The sequence below is a fragment of the Prionailurus viverrinus genome, chromosome C1, assembly GCF_022837055.1.
Source record: "Prionailurus viverrinus isolate Anna chromosome C1, UM_Priviv_1.0, whole genome shotgun sequence".
Taxonomy (NCBI): domain Eukaryota; kingdom Metazoa; phylum Chordata; class Mammalia; order Carnivora; family Felidae; genus Prionailurus; species Prionailurus viverrinus.
In genome coordinates this window covers 27,010,291-27,030,404 of record NC_062568.1, presented here as the reverse complement: position 1 = coordinate 27,030,404, position 20,114 = coordinate 27,010,291, and the positions used below count along the sequence as shown (strand labels likewise).

The following is a 20,114-nucleotide window of genomic DNA, read 5'->3' as shown; positions in this document are numbered from 1 at the left end:
TGAATATCACCTTGTTGGGTGCTGGTTATTTTTATATTCCTATAAATATTCTTGATGCTTGCTCTGAGCTCAATTACTTGCATTCCTTTGAGGCTTGCTTTTAAGCCTTGTTAGATGGGACCAGAGCAGCTTCTAGTCAAGGGCCGATTTTTCCCTAACTACTGATTCTTCTACCCAATGGGCTGTGAAATAGGAAATTTTCCACCCAGGTTGGTGGAAGCAGGAACTATTTCCAGTCTTAGGTAAGCAACCAGTATTTTTTTTCCCCACTAATTCTTTCCCTGGCGTCAGGTAGTTTCCTTACATGTTTATACTGATCACTTTCTACCTGAACATTCCAGGGAGACTCTCTCAGATCTCTAAAGCTCTCTCTGTGGAGCTCTCACCTGTGAAACTCTAGCTGCCTTGGCATCCCTGAGTTCTAGCTCCAACTCCACAACTTGGGGAGCCCTCCTCCCTGCACTGCCTCTTGGAAACTCTTTCTAGGCAATAAGGTGGGATGATCACAGAGCTCTCCTTGTTTCCTTCCCTTCCTCAGGGATCACTATCCTGTGCTGCCTGGTGTCCAATATCTGAAAACTGTAGACTCATATATTTTGCCCATTTATTTTTTATTTTTTTCTAAAAGGGAGCATTAGTTAGGTTCTTGTTACTCTACTTTGCCTGCAGTAAAATTCTCCAATTTTATGGCTTCTGAATGTGTTTGATGAATAATATATTTGGAGAACAGAATAAATTACATCTTGAATGATGAATTAAAGCTTCTTAATGGTTTAGGATAGCTTAATAAAATTTATAACATTTTCAAGTGTCAAAACATAATTCTCATGATTTTATATTTGTAATTTCCATATAAATACTTAGTGAGCAAGTATCAAAGTTTGATTTCTCATTAATGAAGTAACCAGAAAGATGATAAAGCCAGTTAGGAAACTGAAACACAGAGAAAGTAAGTGATGTATTAGAAGGGAAAGAGAAAGAGAGAGAGAGCAAGAGAAATCAAGAGAGAATATAAATGGAAAATTATGCTGGAATAGGATTGATAAATTAGATACAAAACTGGTTCATGTCCCATAGGTAAATAAAATCATAACCTTTGGGATTATCTTCTCAGATGAATAGAGATAATTTTTATTTCTATTATACAAAAACTCATTTATATAGTATTCATTTTCACAAATTAACATCTAACCTTTACAGACTTAGACATGTCTTTAAAATGTCTCATGTCTTAAAAGGTGATCCTTGGGTGGGATTAAGTCCATGTTTTAGGGAGGCATTGAATTGACACAGTCATCTTTTGTGACTCATTTCCAAGTTTTGGAAATCTTCATAACATAAATATCACCTATAAGTCAATGAGATCTGCCATTACCTAGCTGGTCACTCAGGGTCTATGTTTGCTCATTTAAAAAAAAAAAAAAAAACTACAGTAGTGTTTTAAAACTGCAGTTACATGTTAGAATCACTTGGGAGAGCTTTTAAAAATTACCAAGACCAGTAATATTCCAATATATGTATATTACATATGTGTGTATATGTATACTACATTTTCTTTATCCATTCATCTATGGATGGACCTAGAGGGTATAATGAATGCTAAGTTAAATAAGTCAATCAGACAAAAAAATATATCATATGATTTCATTCATATGTAGAATTTAAGAAAAAAAAACCCAAATGAATAAAGAAAAAAAAATAAACTCTTAAATACAGATCACAAATAGGTGGTCGCCAGAGAGTAGGTAAGCAGGGGGATGGGTGAAATAGATAAAAGGGATTAAGAGTACACTTATCTTGAAGAGCACCAAATAATGTATAGAATTGTTGAATCATTATATTTTATACCTTAAACTAATATAACACAATATGTTAATTATACTTCAATAAGAAGAAACACAAAACACCACCAAAGCCAGGGTCTCTTACTAGACCAATTAAATTAGACTCTGAGGGTGAGGTCAGAGCGTTGTTAATTGTTTAAAAGTCCTCTGGTTATTCTAGCGTGCAGCCAGGGTTGAAAACTACTGGTTTAGACTGCGTTTCTCAGACTTCTTTCCATAATAATGCTCTGTAATTCTATGGCTTGAAATATAGGCAACCTGCTTTTATGCTGAAGAAAGTAGACATAAATATAAACTCTGGTAGCTTTCTTGCACTACCAGCGACGTGGAAATGATTTAGGGCTGCCAGTATTCATTCCATGGTGTGGAAGCAATGGGAAAGGCCAGGGGTGGGATAGCTGAATGACCGGTCTTTGTGTTCCAATTAGATATAGTCAGCTGGAAAGAGATAGGAATGTCTACAGACAATTTCTTTAAAGAAAAGAAAAGAAAAGAAAAGAAAAATCAAAATTCATTATGTGTCCCTGCTTCTTTACTGTTGAGCTCATCCATATTCCCAGAACAGGTATTCTTTTACACAGTTATTATGGGAGATTGCATTTCTGATCTAAGACTGTGTATCAATAAATTAAGGCTGTGACCAATACCATCCATAAAAAGAAAATAATGGAACAAGTATAAGCCTTTAACATGATTTCAAATAATTAAATTATACTTCAAATTCTATTCTTTCATGCTTGTTACCACTGAAAAGTATTTTGGGTAGGTTTTTTTTTAATTGAAAAGGATTTTTTTCATTTTAACGGTTTTTATTTAAAGCCGTATATAAGATTACTTTAGTACTGCATCTTCTCAATTGTTTCTTTCCTTTAGTTGCCCTTTTCCTTTCCTGCTTGATGAGATTTGCCTTTACCTTCAAGGATCTTTTTGTGGTCTTTGTCCAGTTTCAGTCCAGTGATAACCACCTTGCTAGGATGATGCCCACATGGACAGGCATGCCATTTGCCTTCGCTCACTGTACTCATTCAAGGTAGATGATGTATTTCTTCCAGTAAACCTGGACTACTTTGCCAATTTGCTGACCTTTGTAGTGGCCTCACACAACCTGTACTTCATCATCCTTTCGGGTGGGCATGGAATGAACCTCGTACTTCTGTCTCAGCTCTTTGGAGAGAGAGGAAGACTTCTTCTTGCGAATGTGGGAAGATGCATTGAAATGCCTTTTGTGGTTCTTGCTCTGGTCAGAAGTCACAAAGGGATTGAACTTCATTTTGGCTGCTGGCGCTTTAGCGATGGCAACAAAAAGGAAGGGCAAAAAACAATTTTTGAAAGCAAGGGCTTTTGATACTCTTCACCCTAAACCTACTATTTATGAGAAATACAAAGTAAATGTAACTAGCCAGCCAAAAATTAAAAGTTTCTTACCTTAATAAGAGGGTTTTTATTTTAAATCATGAATTAATGTTGAATATTTTCCAATGGTTTTGGGCATCTTTCTCAATAATTATATGACTTATTTTCTTCTAACTGTTAACGTAGTGAGTAATATTAATAGATATCTAAATACTAAACTGTTTTAACTTCTGGGATTAAACCCTACTTGGTCATGATGGGTTATTATTTTAATATACTATTTGATTCTATTTCCTCCCTGACACTTTTAATGATAACAATCTTCTTTCCTTTATGGTGAAACATCCTTGTGAGTTGTATAGGAATGGGATTAATTTTCATAGCAATTTGACAAATTAGAAAACTCAGACACAAATGTGGTAAATGACATTAGCCAAGAACACATGGTTAATTAGTGACAAAATCTGTACTTAAATGTTTGATGCCTAATTTATGGCCTAAGAACTCTTCCCCATTACTCTCCTCTAGTAAATTTATATTTTCATCAAGCAGATTTCCCAATCATGAAGTATTTCAGATAACCTCACAATATTTCACATTACCTTAGAATACTATCTTGAAAGATTTTCAATTCTAGATAAATCATTCACACTGTGTAAAATCCTAATTCTTAATGCTTTTTCTTCTGCTCCACAGTAACAGTTCTTATAACTACATTTAACAATCATGGGGCTTAGGGAAGAATGTGGGGTAGATGTGGGAGGAGATGAGAACAAGAGAGGAAAGGTGTATGGTTGAGCCACTGGCTGAGTTAGAGAACCCACCTAGATGAGTAGATTTGAGGGTAAGCCTGAATGGATGGGTTTAGAGAGGCTTGGACACATTAGTTTGAATTTCCAGGTATGAAATCTACAAGGCAGTTGAAAATGTAGTTCTGAAAACTCTGAAGAGATGTTGGGCTGGTTATGTACAATTGGTAGTGATTGGCATAGAGGTGGTACCAGAGTTTTGGGAAAGGATGAAATCACCCAAGGAGAGTATGAGGAGAAAGGAGAAAGGAAAATGGAAGGCCAACATTTCTGTGAATAGAGAAAGAGGAACCAAGAAGAAAAACAGAAAGAAGGGTCACAGGGGCTCCTCGGTGGCTCAGTCAGTTAAGTGTCTGACCCTTGATTTCTGCTCAGGTCATGATCTCGCGGTTCGTGGGATGGAGCCCCACGTCGGGCTCTGCACTGACAGCGTGAAGCCTACTTGGGATTCTCTCTTTCTGTCAGATTCTCCTTCACAGCCCTCAGGAGGAACCAACCATGACAGTACCTTCATTTTAGACTTCTAACCTCCAGAGGGACCTGGTCTGTGACAACTTTGTTATGGTAACCCTCACAAACTAATACAGTAGGTGTCTACTAATTAGATGGGGTGGTCAGGGAAGACCTCTCTTTGGAGGTAATATTTAAGCTGAGGTCTAACTAAAGGCAAGAGCCAACCCTGTGCATGTGCACCCCTGCGCACGTGCATGCTCTCTCTCTCAAAATAAATAAACTTAAAAAAAAGAAGAAGAAGAGTCAGAGTTGGAGAAAAACAGGAGTGGGCAGTATCCTGAAAGCCAAGGAAAGAGAGATTCTCCTCCCTTCTCACCCCAACCTTTTCTTCTCCCAGGCTTTCCCATCTCAGTAAATAGCTCACCATTCACCCAGCTGCTCAAGTAAGCAAACAGATACCTTTCTGATTACCTCCCCCCCCCAACCTCCTCCCACCAGAAAGTCTTATCAATTCAGCTCCTAATTACATATGAATGTCTGCACTTCTTTTTCTTCCACAGGCACCCCACGACTCCTAGATGCTAACACCTCTCCCCTAGACAACTGCAACAGATTTCTGAGTGGCCTCTCTGGTTCTGATCTTATTCTCCTTCTACCTAGACCATTCTCCATGTAGCAGACAGAACGCTTTTACAAAAGCATGAATAAGATCATGTCATTCCTCTGATTAAAGCCCTCCAATGGTTTCTCATTGTACTTTGACTATGATCCAAACTTTATCATGACCTAAGTGGACCCACATTTGAACCCTGTCCAGTTCTCTGACCCCATCTGCACATTCTGCCACTGCAGCTCACTAAATCCAGCCACACCAAAGTCTTTTCTCTGTTCTTTAAACATACCAACTCCATTCTCCCTCTGGGCCATTGCATTTACTTATCCCTTTGTCTAAAGTGCTCTGCCCCAGACCTATGCAAGGCTGGCTCTTGCCTTTAGTTAGGCCTCAGCTTAAATATTACCTCCAAAGAGAGGTCTTCCCTGACCACCCCATCTAATTAGTAGACACCTACTGTATTAGTTTGTGAGGGCTGCATTAACAAAGTTGTCACAGACCAGGTGGCTTACATGACAGACATTTATTGTTTCACCCTCTGGAGGTTAGAAGTCTAAAATGAAGGTACTGTCATGGTTGGTTCCTCCTGAGGGCTGTGAAGGAGAATCTGATCCAGCCTTCTTTCCTTGGCTTTTGTGGGGCTGTCTTCTTCTTGTGTCTCATCGCACCATCTCCCTCTTTGTGAATCTCTGTGTCCAAACGTCCCCTTTACATAAGAACCCCATCATATTGGATTACCACCCTAATGATATCCAACTTGATTACCTCCATAAGGACAATTTCTAAATACTCACACTCTGAGGTACTAGGGGTTAGGACTCCAACATCTGAAAGGACACAATTCAACCCACATTGCCAACACCAGTGGTCATCACATCGCACCATTTCATTTCCTTCACGATATTTGTCTGTATCTGAAATTACATTATTCATTAAAATTTTTTTAACGCTTATTTTTGAAGGAGAGAGAGACAGAGCGTGAGCAGGGGGAGGGGCAGAGAGAGAGGGAGACAGAATCTGAAGCAAGCTCCAGTCTCTGAGCTGTCAGCACAGCCTGACGCAGGGCTCGAACTCACGAGCTGTGAGATCATTACCTAAGCCGGAGTTGGATGCTTAACTGACTAAGCCACCCAGGCACCCCTACATTATTCATTTTTTTTTGCTCACATTGTGTTATTTGTCTCTGAAAGCTCCACAGAACATGAATCTTGCCTGTCTTTGCAGCAGACTCTGCTGGTGCCCCTGACATATCCCCTGTTGCCATAGATACCAACAGCTTCTCACTGCAAGCTTCCACAACGTTCTGTCTGAGGCTTTTCCTCAAGCATGCTGGTCCTCTTGTGAGGCAGGCTGGAGGAGCTGAGAAGTTACTGACAGATGGGAGGTGACAGAATATTTCCTTTCCTCTGCCCCGTGTCAGGGACAGTAATGAAGTTTCCATTCTGCTGTCTCTGAGAGGTCCAAAGCAGGACTGAGCCAAATTATCCTTCCTGCTCATGAATGTACCTATATTGGCTTTTTCTCCTCTGTTTACTTCCTCACTCCCCCACCAGTGTTTCCAGAATCTCTTTCCAAATAAACGACTTACACTGAACTTCTGTCTCTGGGTCTGCTTCCCAGGGAAACACAACCTAAGGCAGACTTTATCACTGTATCCCTGGCACCTAAACTCTACATAATACAACATTTATGGTTAATGCTCAATAAGTCATGATGAATTAATCAATAGAGGGTGGTGGTAATAGACAGCATAAAATGCTATTGAAAGAAGTCCTGAAGAAGAGAACTTAAAAAAAAAATGTCCATTTGGTAATTGTGATCCTGGAGCCATGCTAGAAGAGCTTATTAGAACAGTAGTAGGGAGCAAGTCTGATTTTGGTGGGTAATATGAGGTGAGAAAGGTAGGGGCAGCTGACAGGAAAGAGTCAACTTCATACAACAGCGGGGTGGGAGACAGTTTTTTTATTTTTTTTGGGTGACAATAATTTGAGCATATTTGAGGCTGATTCAATGGAAAAGGAGAGAATGATGACAGAAGTGAGAAGGGGGACACTGAAGGGTCAGAATTGTAGGTGATAAATTAGAGGCTGAGTTAGTGAGTACAGGTGGAGGAGTGGGAATGCGCACACAGAGGCCTCTGGTCTTCCAAGAAAAGTAGGTAAGAACTGGTAAACAGAGATATCAACATCCATACAAATATACAGTAATATATTCTTTTTTTCTCCCCGATTTCAAAAGTGACAGGTGTTCATCACAGAACATTTAGAACAATAACATATATTAAGTACTTACAATATTTTCAGGCGATGGTCTATGGGCTTTACAAGTGTTAACTCATTTACTCCGCAATCTATCATATGAAGCAGGTACTGTTTCTATCTCTACATTATAGAGGAGAGAGATTGAATCAATTGCCCAAGGTCACAAGACTGGTAACTAGCAGACCAGGATGTGAACCTACCTTGTCTAGTTCCACAGTCATCCTGTACCAAATGCAAAGAAAAGCCCAGAAGGAAAACTTATCTATCAGAGAAAATAAATAAAAATGTATGAAACTTAGATATAGAAATCCCCAGGAGTTTATTGTCATTTGCTTCTCTTTTCTCAAGGAAGTGGGTGGGGACTCTGAAGCAGGGAGGTGGAAGTAAGTAGAACTCAATAATAGTAACAGTTTGAAGATGTTTCTTCTGGAAAAGGAGAAAGGAACTGATGAGGAAATTTGAACAGCACTAAAGAGTCAGCTTGAGATTATAAATACTAAACTGGGGGAAGGTAAATCAGCATGGTTCAGAGATTTTTCTCAGGGGCATTGGACTGGTGGTTGGGGTAGATTTTTCCATGGGAGGTCCACAGAAGGCCAAGAGAAATTGACGGTCTCGAAGAGAGTGTGGTTAAAAGAATTGGATCTTTTGGCTCCTTGAAGGCAGACCTTGGGACAGATATTCGGAAGCAAGGAGTTTACGGGGAGACAATTGTAGGAAAGATGCTAATAGGGGAGGGCAGGGAGCGTGACAGGGGAGGGAAAGACACCAATAAAGGGTGTGCTCTGCAATCAACAGGAGCTTCATTCTGCTGGGGGACTCTGGGAGCCAGTGTGGAAATACATCTCAGAGTTATCTCCCCTGAGGGGATTCCCACTAGCCATTGGTTAGGACTGCTCCAGGGGTAATCATGCATGAGCTGAGAGCTTCCACACGTGGAGATACAGAAGACTCTGATGGCCAGAGAAAGGCTTCAGTCAAAGAGATGTTGGCTGTTGAAAGTCTGGGAAAATAAGGCCCGAGGGGATAATGACCAGGCATCAAGAGTGTCTGCTACAGATGGGCCATGGATTTGCAGTTGGTCAGGGAGGTAGCAAACCTACAAGGAGCCTAGAAGAACAGTTCTGGGACGAACATCTTTTTGAAAATTATTTTAAATAGGTAATATTGGCACACAGGCCAAAAGTATGAAAAGAATATGCAGTGAAAAGTAAATCTTTTCGCCATCCATTTCTGTCTCCTACCATTGCTGGTGTTCTGTATATCCTTTTAGAGATAGTAGGGTACTATGTGTGTGTATGCATTACAGGTATATATATTATACACATATATTTATATTATAGCTATACTATACATAAGCTGGGTACAGTTAATATATGTATCATTTATTTTTATGTAAACTACCCCACACAAGTGGTAGCATATAATACACTTTGCCTCTTTCACAAGTATATCTTGGGCAATTTTTCATATTATATATATTTAATATGTATTTATTTATTTATTGAGAGAGAGAGGGTGAGGGGCAGATAGAGAAGAAGACAGAGAATCCCAAGCAGGCTCTATGCCATTAGCATGGAGCCCAATGCAGGAATCAAATTCATGAACCATGAGATCATGACCTGAGTCATAATCAAGCATTGGATGTTTAACCAACTGGGAACTTTTCATATTGTTGCATATAGATTTGCCTCAATTTTTTAAATAACTGCATGGCATTCAATTTAATGGATGCATCACACTTAATGAGTCTTTTTCTGAAATAATTATTCTTATACATGTGTGTTATTTAGCACACTCTAATAATCTATAGGATAAATATCTAGGAACAGCACTGCTTGGTCAAAGGACATGTGCATCTAAAATATTGACGGATAGGGCTGAATTTCCTAGAACCAATGTACACACCCATGGGATTGACTGTCATAATCAGGCCAAAGAGCAGAAGCACAGGAATAGGAAGGAGAAAAGGGAGGGGCAGTTGGATAATGAAATGTCAGATATCAAGATTCTGGTGTAGTAGTTCCCTCTCCTGCCAAGGTCCAGGGTGTAGCCATAGCAGGAAGTTGTTGGTGTGGAGTGCTGTGCAGGTGAGGGTCAATGAAGCAGAAGTCAACGAAATATGAGGTGTTGGAACAACTCACCCAGATGACAAGCCAGTCAGTCTATCCTGGTGTTTGTCATGATATGAAATTGTGAAATACAGTTACAGAAACCTTCCCCTTCCCTTTAAATCTAGCAAGGAAAAGATGCCAGATGCCTAACAGTCCTTTCTACTCTGTGGAGCAGAAAACTCTTCCCACTTGAGCTAAGGGAGAAGTATATCAATCAACATGGCTGCCCCAGGGGACAGGCAGTGATGTCTCTATTTTTTATAATGGCATCTGAGGCAGTGGGACTGGCAGGGTTGTTTTCCTGAATCCTCCAACTTCACATGAATATCTGTTAGGCCTGTGGATAACTCATTTTCCAACATCACCAGTCTTCCAAGTGTTGCTGAAATTGCCAGACCAACCATGGCCTGGCACCCCTTTCTTGGTAATATAACCAATAGCAACAATAACAACAATAGAGATTAATGTGCTGAATCAGTTAGGATTTGTAGTTTAAACACTGGTTTAAACCAAAGACGAGTCCTCTTTTCTCTCAGATAACAGAATCCAGGGATAAGCATTCCACAAAAGGAGTGGCAATTCTACAATGCCAGTGTTGTGTCAGACTTCTTTCCTCTCTGCCTCTTCAGTGCTGACTTCTATCTCATAGTTTCTAGATGCCTGCTGGAATTCTAGCCATCGTGCCCATGTCCCATGCTGGAAGAAGGAAGAAAGGGTCAAAGGTACAAGGGACCATGCCAGAAGAATCAGCATTCTCCACCCTTATCTTTTAATGAACTTTCCCACAAGCCCCACTTAGTGATGGAACTTAAATCTCATTGCACAGAGTAGTCACATGGTCGCCCTTATCTCAGTTGTGGTCATCATAATCCATTGGCATTTAAGTACATTTCCAGGGTTGTGTAACCATCGCCATCATCCATTTCCAGAATATCATCATCTGAAATAGAAACTATAAACCCACTAAACAATGACCTCTCCATTCCCATCTCCCCTCAGCCACCATTAACTTCTTTTTTACTTTCTGTCTGTATGAATTTGCATATTTTAGGTGCTTCATATAAGTGATCATACAATATTTGTCCTTTTGTGACATGCTCACTCAACTTAGCATAATGTTTTCAAGGTTCATCCATATTGTAGCATGTGTCAGTATTTCATTCCTTTTTATGGCGGAATGATATTCTGTAGAATGGGTATACCACACTTTATCTATTTGTCTATTGATTGTGGGTTGTGTCTTAGTCTGGTAGGGTTGCTATAACAAAACACCAATTTTAGTGACTGGAAATGCCAGGATAGTCTAGTTCTGCTAGAAGCCTTCTTCTGGGCTGTAGAAGGAAACTTCTTGCTCTGCCCTCATATTATGGGAGGGATGAGGGATCTCTGTGGGGCCTCTTTTTAGAGGGACACTAATCCTATTCATGAAGACTCCACCCTCATGACCTAATCACTTCCCAAAGGTCCCATGTCTTAATACTATCACATTGGGCATTGGGATTTCAACATATGGTTAGGGAGACACAGGCATTGAGACCATTGAGGCTGCTTCTAGCATGTGACTGTTTTATTTTATTTATTTTTTTTCAACGTTTATTTATTTTTTTGGGGGGGGGGACAGAGAGAGACAGAGCATGAGGGGGAGGGGCAGAGAGAGAGGGAGACACAGAATCGGAAACAGGCTCCAGGCTCCGAGCCATCAGCCCAGAGCCTGACGCGGGGCTCGAACTCACGGACCGCGAGATCGTGACCTGGCTGAAGTCGGACGCTTAACCGACTGCGCCACCCAGGTGCCCCGCATATGGCTGTTTTAAATAATGCTGTTATGAACATTGGTATATGGATATCTGTTTGAGTTCCTGCTTTCAATTCTTCTAGGTAGGCACCTAGGACTTGCTGGATCATGTGGTAATTCTATGTTTAACTTAAAAAAATTTTTTTAACGTTTACTTATTTTTGAGACAGAGACAGAGCATGAACAGGGGAGGGGCAGAGAGAGAGGGAGACACAGAATCTGAAACGGGCTCCAGGCTCTGAGCTGTCAGCACAGAGCCCAACACGGGGCTCGAACTCACGGACCGTGAGATCATGACCTGAGCTGAAGTTGGATGCTTAACCGACTGAGCCACCCAGGCGCCCCTATGTTTAACTTTTAAAATGAGGAGCCCACAAATGCATCTTGCATTTTGTATTTTATTTAGTTTTTATAAACTTGCAGTTGTTGAAACCACACATTGAAATTCTGATAGAGAGGAGCCTCATACTCTGGATCCAGCCAGTTAATGCTGCCCACTGAGCAGGGTACTTCTGAGTAACTTACGCTAAAGTGAGCTGGATGGAATAATCTCCATTTTGGAAATGGGAAACAAATAAGAAAGGCTAAGTCACTCTTCTCTTGGTAATGAGAGCTCCACTAACTTTCCCTAGCTCTGCCCCTAGGCAGCTTCACCAAATGCTTGTGGGCAGCCTTAATGGGTTTATACTAGATTCCCTTGATCCAGGATGAACTTGTGAACACCACACAGTGGAGTTCCAGGCGGGAACTATTTCCACCCCGATGCTTGACCTCAAGCCAACCTGTCACAAATTTATCAAGGAGAGGGAAGATGAACTTAGTTCATTGCATGATCCAGTAATAGTTCTAAACATGCACTAGTATAGTGGGTAAGGATATGGCCTCAAGGCTAGATGGCTTATGTTCAGATCCCAGTTCTACAATCCATTGGTTGTGTGATCTTCACTATAGTTATTTAACTTCTCTGTGCCTCAGCTTCCTCATATGTAAACTGAGGATTAATAATAGTGCTTTGCTTTTGCATATGGTTGTTGTGAGGGTCACCTGAGTTAACACAGTTAAGAAGTATTTTAGAAAGATGCCTGAACTCTGGAAAGGCTCTGTGAGTGGCAGAAACTTTAGCAGTATTGACATGATTATACCCAGGAAGTATAAGTTCTATAAACCATAATAGTTATTAGCAAACTAACTATAGATCACCACTGTATCACTGGTCATGAAGAAAAAAAAAAAGAACAAAATTAGGAGGACACACATGAACAAAGCATAGAGAGTCACAGGTAGATGGGTTGAAAAAGTCACTCTTCACTGTGTTTGGTCTGATGTTACAAGCCTGGAAAATGCTAACCACTTGGTCTCTTAAATTTGTTTCTCACTTCCAAATTGGAGATAATTGCATCATTGGGAAGATTTACTGAGGCAAAGATAGGGCTTTATAAGTTATTATCAGTAAACAAATATAAACACTTAAATTAACAATGTGAAGTAGCCCTTCAGCTACAACTCCCATTGTCCAAATGCTTTTGTGACCAGGGAGGTTGTGGAAAATATGGAGTAGGTTCAGAGGCCAAGGTCAGACATGAGTAAAAGGCGGAGCTTCTATGTGGTGCACTGGACCCGATTAGTATCTGCCCACTGAGGATGTGGAGAGGATGAACTGCACCAGAGTCTGAGGAATTGGGGCTCATTTTTACACACAGGTGATTTGAAAATACCAGAAGGAGTTCTTGAAGAAAATGGTGAAATCTGAGCCCCCGCCCATGAATATCCAATGTACTGGAGAAAGAAGCTGCACACCCAGTGTGTGGTTGTAGCAAAGATGGGGGACGGATGGGAGGCTCTCTAGCCTTGAGGCAGCTTGGTTATCAGGTCTGAAAGATTCTGTGATGTAATCTGCAACTAGGTGTTTATTTAGCAGTCACCTTGCGCCATCTATGGGTCGGGATGTTTCCTTGCAACTTTGACTGTAAGCCCTTGTGGCACCTTCAGATACAATGTGATTTCATTTTTGTGAAAGCCTTGTTTCATTTTTTGGTTTCCTTGTTTTTGTTTTGGATAGATTTAACACTTTCTGTGACTATCAGGAATCCTCTCTCTGGAACAAGGGAGAAATTTGGCCTTGAGATGTAGACATGCATGAAGAAGGACCTGAACGTCTGGATTTCATTTGGTAATGTGTTTCGAATAGCCAGGAAATCCTCTCCTCTACGTTAAATGACCAGGACGTCATTAAAAAAAAACAAAAAACCAAAAACCTGTGAGGCTTGCATTTTCCCACAGTTTTCTGGGAAAGGGGATGGGCCAGACATTGGAGTTATTTCTACTTTCTATTGTCCCAGCGTTTTTTTCTTCACGCCAGTTGGTATAGGGAAGGCCACTGATGGAACAAAGGAAAGTTCAAGCGTTGTGAAAGGAAGGAAGGCAAGGGAAATCAGGGAGGACTCTTTGGAGATGAAGTAGGTTCTGGATTTTAGAGGAAATGAGAGCCACAGGAAAGGAGGAGACCACCTGTCCCCTGTGTCTGCAGTTCAAGAGAGCCTCACGTAGAAAGAAAAACTAGTTTCTCATGAAGTTGCCTCATATCAAGCTTTTTCCCCACTTAAGTCTCCATTTCTATGGCACCTGCCTGTTTCTGTGCTGAGTTCCCTTGTCCTCTCCCTGGTCCAACCACGCCGGTGCTCTCTCTTAGTTTCTGGAAAACGTCATGCTCTCCATCACTAGGGGCTTTTGCATCTGCTGTTGCCTCTACTTGAAACCCTCTGTATCCTGGTAAGTCCTCTTCATCCTATAGACTTTAGCTTCACAGTCACTTCCTGAAGGAGGCCTTGCCTGATCCCCTTGGACATGCATGCCACATACTGACTGCATTCTGACCTCTCCTTTGGAACTAACATCACTCTTGTAGGGCTACAGGTCCAACAGTTGTCTTCTGTATTGCAATCAGGAGATCCTGTCTATATCCTCATTGGCCAATAAGAGGACACATGGAGGGATCAGGAGGGAGAAATAGCAAAATTGTACATGTTCCATTATTAAGTTTTCTTTGGCGGTCTAATTTATTATTTTAAAAAGTTTTTGTTTTATTTTTATTTTATTTTTTAATTTTTATTATTTTTAGAGAAATAGAGTACATACAAGCAGGGGAGAGGGACAAAGGGAGAGAGAGAATCTCAAGCAGGCTCCATGCTTGGCATGGAGCCTGATGCGGGGCTCAATCCTATGACCCTGGGATTGTGACCTAAGCTGAAATCAAGAGTCGGGTGTTCAACTGACTGAACCGGGAGGTTTATTTTAGAAAACAAGCAAAAGGTAATAAAGTACCCAATCACCAATTCATTGTAGGGTTGGGGGTGAGCATGTTGTGCATGCCATTTTCTCAGCACAGCAATGGGGCAGGCCCCTGTTTTCTGACTCCCCTCTGGTCCTGTGGGGAGAAGGGGAAACACTCTAGGGTAGAAGTTGTTTTTATTCCTGTCCTTGAGGATAGATGTAGCATAATGATCATGCAGAGAGGCCTCTAATTGGAGCATGATAAGACCACCAGATTCAGGAAGGGAGAGAACTTTTCTCCGTCAATGAATTGAGAAAAGCCATTTCCCAGAGTTCAGAGAAGAATTGGAAAAATTATGTCCATAATGCAATCCTTTGAAATATGTACTAAAAATATGTAATAAACTGTAAATCAATTACAAAGAGGACTGTGCTGGGGCTTGAATGTATTGAGCCCAACTGTAGAGCCAAGCATTTTGAACTGGAGAGAAATAAGAAGAGAAGGGGCCAAGTGATCCAGCTCTATGCTTTTTTTGTTTTGTTATGAATACAAATATGTTATGAATGCAAATGAATAAAATCTTGTTATATTCAAAATTATATATATATGTGTGTGTATCTATATCTATCTATGTATATATATATATATATATATATATATATATATACATGCATACATACATACATGCCTTTGAAGGTGAGACAGAGAAATGGTGTCCTATGAGGTGATTTTGGCTGCAGTATTTATGGTGAATTGGAGAGGTCAGTCCAGGTAAAAGGGGTGACGGGTAGGATTAGAACCAAATACATGAAGCAGTGTCTAGATGACCTGGGGCTTATAGACTGTGGGGTATTCAGGGTCCCCAGTGGGGTTGCCCAGATGTCAGGGGCACCTGGCTCAGCAGTTAGTGTCAAGATGGTCCTTGAAAACTGTTTCCAGTTTTGCAAGCAACTGTTGCCTCACCTGTCCTGAAGCCATGTGACTATCCTGTCAGCATAATTTGAGGCTCATGAGGGAATGGCTTTGCATTGCCAGTGGGAAATACCTGGTTTTGCAAAAGTGGGACAAAAATAGGAGTTGGAGTTTACATGCAGTCCTGGTCATTTGACTTCTGGTTGGCCGAAGAGATATAGAATACCGAGGGGGAGGGCAGGAAACTACATCTTGATGGTTGTACCTTGGCAATAGTGTGTTTCCTGAGTAATGAGGTCAAGGCATAAGGAGGCTCACTGATACCCCTTTAAGTTTTAGAAAATCCACATAGGCTCAGAAGGAGTTGCTTATGCTATACCCACAGAGTTGACTAAGATCTTTTGAATCCAGTCTGACCAACCCCATTATCCTGATTTTGAAAAGGGAAAACCCCAAGTGTTGGATTTAGGAATATGTATTGAGTTTCTACTGTCAATACAACATTTCATGGCTCCTTTCATTGTTCTAAAGCCCTCCTTTGCTAATAAATCAAGATCTGATCCTTCAAAATTTCTTCTGAAGAACCATCCTTTGGGGGAATCCCTGAGGAAGTAGTAAAAGAATGCTGACCTGTCAGGAGAGTCTGGGTTCCACTCTTAGCCTCACCATGAGCTGTCTCCATGAGCAAGCCACTTCACCCTTCTGGAGCCCAATTTCCTCACCATATGATGAAGGAGCTAATGTTCCTTTCATGTCTAACATTCTGTAATTCTGTGTTCTAGTAACTGGATGGAGTGATGCAGCTTGGTTCTAGAAAACAAATAGAGGCATCCTTCCTGTAACACACTGACTCTATCCTCCCAAAATTCATATGTTGAAGCATTAAACCACAGTGTGATTTTATTGGAGACACAGCCTTTAGGGAGTTATTTAAGGTTAAATGAGGTCAAAAGTGTTGGGTCCTAATCCAATAGGACTACTGTTCTTATAAGAAGAGAAAGACACCAGAGGAAAGGCCATGTGAAGACATGGTGAGAAGGTGGCTATCTGCAACCCAAGAAGATAGCTCTTCCCAGATACCAACCCTGCAGGGCCCTTGATCTTCCAGTCTCTGGGACGGTGAGAAAATAATTTTCTGTTGTAAGCTTCCCAGCCTATGGCATTCTGTTATGGTGGCTCAAGCAGACTAAACTATTTCCTTACCCCTCAAGAGCTAGATTATGATTTATTGGTCTGTGGCTTCTGGGTGAGGCTGCATTTAACTTTTTCCATCGACAAAGGAAGAGCAAAATAAACTTGATGCTGGAAAAGAAGGCATTCCTCTGCTGGAACACTTATAGGCCATGTCTATTAAGGCCCTAGTGATCAAGTCTTTCTCATGGTAGAGTCATGGATGTCTCTGGGGTATTTTCTCTGACACCGACCTGGATATCCAGCAGTTCAACTCAATTATGACATTATCTACCTGGAGTTAGCATCATATCCCCCAACTTAAAGGACTGGCCTCTCATCAGATGCCAGTGGCAAGTCCCAGGCCCCCTGTACTTCTGATCAACTAGCTATAGATCTGGGGTTCTTAGGACCCCCTTCTGAGGTATGGAAGTTTGCAAGAATGGCTCACAGAACTTAGGAAAACTTTACTTAGGTTTACTGGTTTATTATTATAAAGGCTACAACTAAGGAACAGCAAAATGGAAGTGATACAGGGCAGGTATTGAGGGGGTGTGGCACAGATTCCACGCCCTCTTCAGGCACTCAATTTTCTCAGCATTTGAGTGTATTTACCAACACTGAGGCTCTCCCAACCTCATTGTTCAAGAGTTTTTATAACCCAATTTCCAGTCCCTCCCTCTTCTTCCCCAAGGTCAGTGGGTGGGACTGAATGTTTCAGTCCACTGATCCTTTGTTCTTTGTGATGATGAGCTCCAAGCTGAGGCTATCTAAGGGTCTTACCTTAAGTCACCTTATTAGAATAAACTCAGGTGTGACTGAAAGGGGCTCATTATGACACTTCTATCAGGAAATTCCAAGGTTTTTAGAAGCTCCATGCCAGGAACCAGGGATAAAGACCAAATACATTTCTTATTATACTACAAATCCAGCATGAAACGCATATAATCTTGGGAGATCCCCTTGTAGTTGTTGTTGAGCCTGTGGAGCTACTTTCTGAGCTAAAATTGAGCATGGAAATCTGAAAAAGATGTAACTTGACTCAAGGTTTTGTCTGCAACCTCTGCCAAAATATCTTGGTTGTACAGCAGTGGATAGAGTGGGCAGCTGTGGGGGCAAGTGGACTGCAGGATTTCCAGAAAGGAAGGTCTATACTGTGATCCCAAAGACCTAGATCACAAGACAAAGAACACGGAGGTGTGGAGAGTTGGGCTGGTAGGTCTTCTCTTCCTTGGGTGTTCCCTATTTGGGGCTTGGCAGCAGGTGGACAGTGAGTCATCTCTCAGGACCACCTGTTTCAAGGACCCACAGAGGAGAAACAGGAGCAGGCAAGCAGCAAAAAAACCCAAAGAAACAAAAAAACAAAACAAACAAAAACAAAACAGGGCAGCAAATATAGAGAAGGGGAGTCCTTGTGAAGAGTCTGAGGGATCTGAAGACCCAGAGTAACAGCTATGTCAGTGTCCATGGTGGACTTGATCTGGATCCTGAGATTTCTGTGGGTCAGCAGCAGATCTTGTTCAGGCTTTCTTGGTGTGACAAGATGTTGACATTACTCAGTGGGATGGAGAATGCAGGGCCAAGGGACAGCTGTAGGTTCCTGTGACCACACTGTGCCTGGTCCTGCTGTGAGCATTATGCATGTGTGCTTGGATAGCCCCAGATATGCCCAGCCAGACATACTCCCAGGGCCTGTGGTGAAATCTTATTTATTCTCATTCTTGGTATTGGAAGTATGTTTAATTTGGAAAATGACCACACTGAAATCTGACTTCATATTGTCCTCTCAAAGCAGCGGGTGAAGCAAAATGATTTCCTTCTCTTTTGTCTGTCATTGACATATCTACACTAGAGTTCATAATGTCATTCCAAAGGCATTTGCTGAGAATCTTGGAGGTAAAGGATCTTTCTGAACCCTTATAGAAATAAATATTTTTAAAGAGTAGATACATATTGGGGCACCTGTGTGGCTCAGTCGGTTTAGTGTCCGACTCTGCTCAGGTCATGATCTCGTGATTCTTGAGTTTGAGCCCTGCGTCGGGCTCTATGCTGATAGCCTAGAGCCTGGAGCCTGCTTCAGGTTCTGTCTCCCTCTCTCTCTCCCCTCTCTCCCTCCCCCATTCATGCCCTCTCTCTCTCTCAGCAATAAATAAAACATTAAAAAAAAAAGAGTAGGTACATCTTAACGTTTTCTGTTCTTGAAAGTTCATAATCTATGGGCCAGATGGAGATTTTTCTATATCCAGAATACGTGATTTTTCAGAACATCTAAATTTTATTATATGAGTACATACAGGAGTGCATAAATATATTTCATCCATGTAAGAGAATAAGCTCTTTTTATGCACTTTATAAGCATTTTTTTAAAAACAAGATTATTTTGCTAATGAAACATATTATAGGAAGTATTAAAAGAATGTAACACTTGGAATTAATTGGAGTACTGTATGATCATCTAACATGATATTTCTATAAACGTAGAGATGTTGAAACCTGCAATCTAATTAATTTCTGAATCCTTGACATATCTCACTTCATCCAAATAATTTACTTTATTTTTTAATGTTCACTTATTTTTGAGGGAGGGAGAGAGAGAGAGGGAGTGGGAACGGAGGAAGGGCAGAGAGAGAGGAAGACACAGAATCTGAACCAGGTTCCAGGTTCTGAGCTGCCAGCACAGAGCCCGATGCGAGGCTTGAAGCCACGAACCGTGAGATCATGACCCGAGCTGGATGCTTAACTGACTGAGCCACCCAGGTTCCCCATCTAAATGTTTTCTTTAAGAGAGTTTTGTTTTTCTTTTTCCCTTTTTAGAATCCTACATTATTGGTACTCTATACAGGATACATCCTTGCTAAAATTTTGTTGGATATGTTTCTTTAAAAGAAAGTAGGCTGAACCATTTATTTGAATATCCCTGGAATTACCCTAACAGAATTGGGAGGCTTATTTAAAACAGACCCAAGACGACCGAAGGGAGCACAGATTTTTAATTTGTGGTTTTAAGTATTCACAGTTCCTGGGTGCCTATTGCTTCCTCTCTCTCGACAGTTCCGCATTCAGTACAGTGCAGTTCATTGCTTTGATCTGTTTTCTTTCACACTCCACTAAACACGCAGCTATGTGAGCTGAGGTATTAAAAGCCCCCCGCAGGTGGCCAGCTCTCTGGTGGTGGGTCTGAAGAGAAGGAGATATTATTACTGGCCTAAGACTCCCTAGAGGTGGGAACAGCCCCGCTCCAGCTTTCTGAAACTTTTTATTTTCCCCTTCGGTGCTCAGAATCTGTCGGAGATTCTGTCTCAGCTGTAGGCAGCACAGACTCCAGCCGATTTTACCCCATTTATTAAAACGACATTGGGTGGCTGGGAGGGTTCCTGGCGGAGTTGGAGAACTAGCCAGGCATGGAGCTGTAGTAGCAGAGCGCAATACCTGCCATCACGCCACACAGTGCGCTGGGCAGGGGGGGGGGGGGGGGGGGAGGGAATGCCATCGCCCCTGCCCCTGCCCCTGCCAGGTGCT

General features: G+C 41.4%; 1 pseudogene; it reads right to left on the bottom strand.

Annotated features, from left to right (window-relative positions):
• Positions 1-2,680: 2,680 nt before the first annotated feature.
• LOC125171581 (60S ribosomal protein L26-like) lies at positions 2,681-6,308 on the bottom strand (annotated as a pseudogene).
• Positions 6,309-20,114: the final 13,806 nt, after the last annotated feature.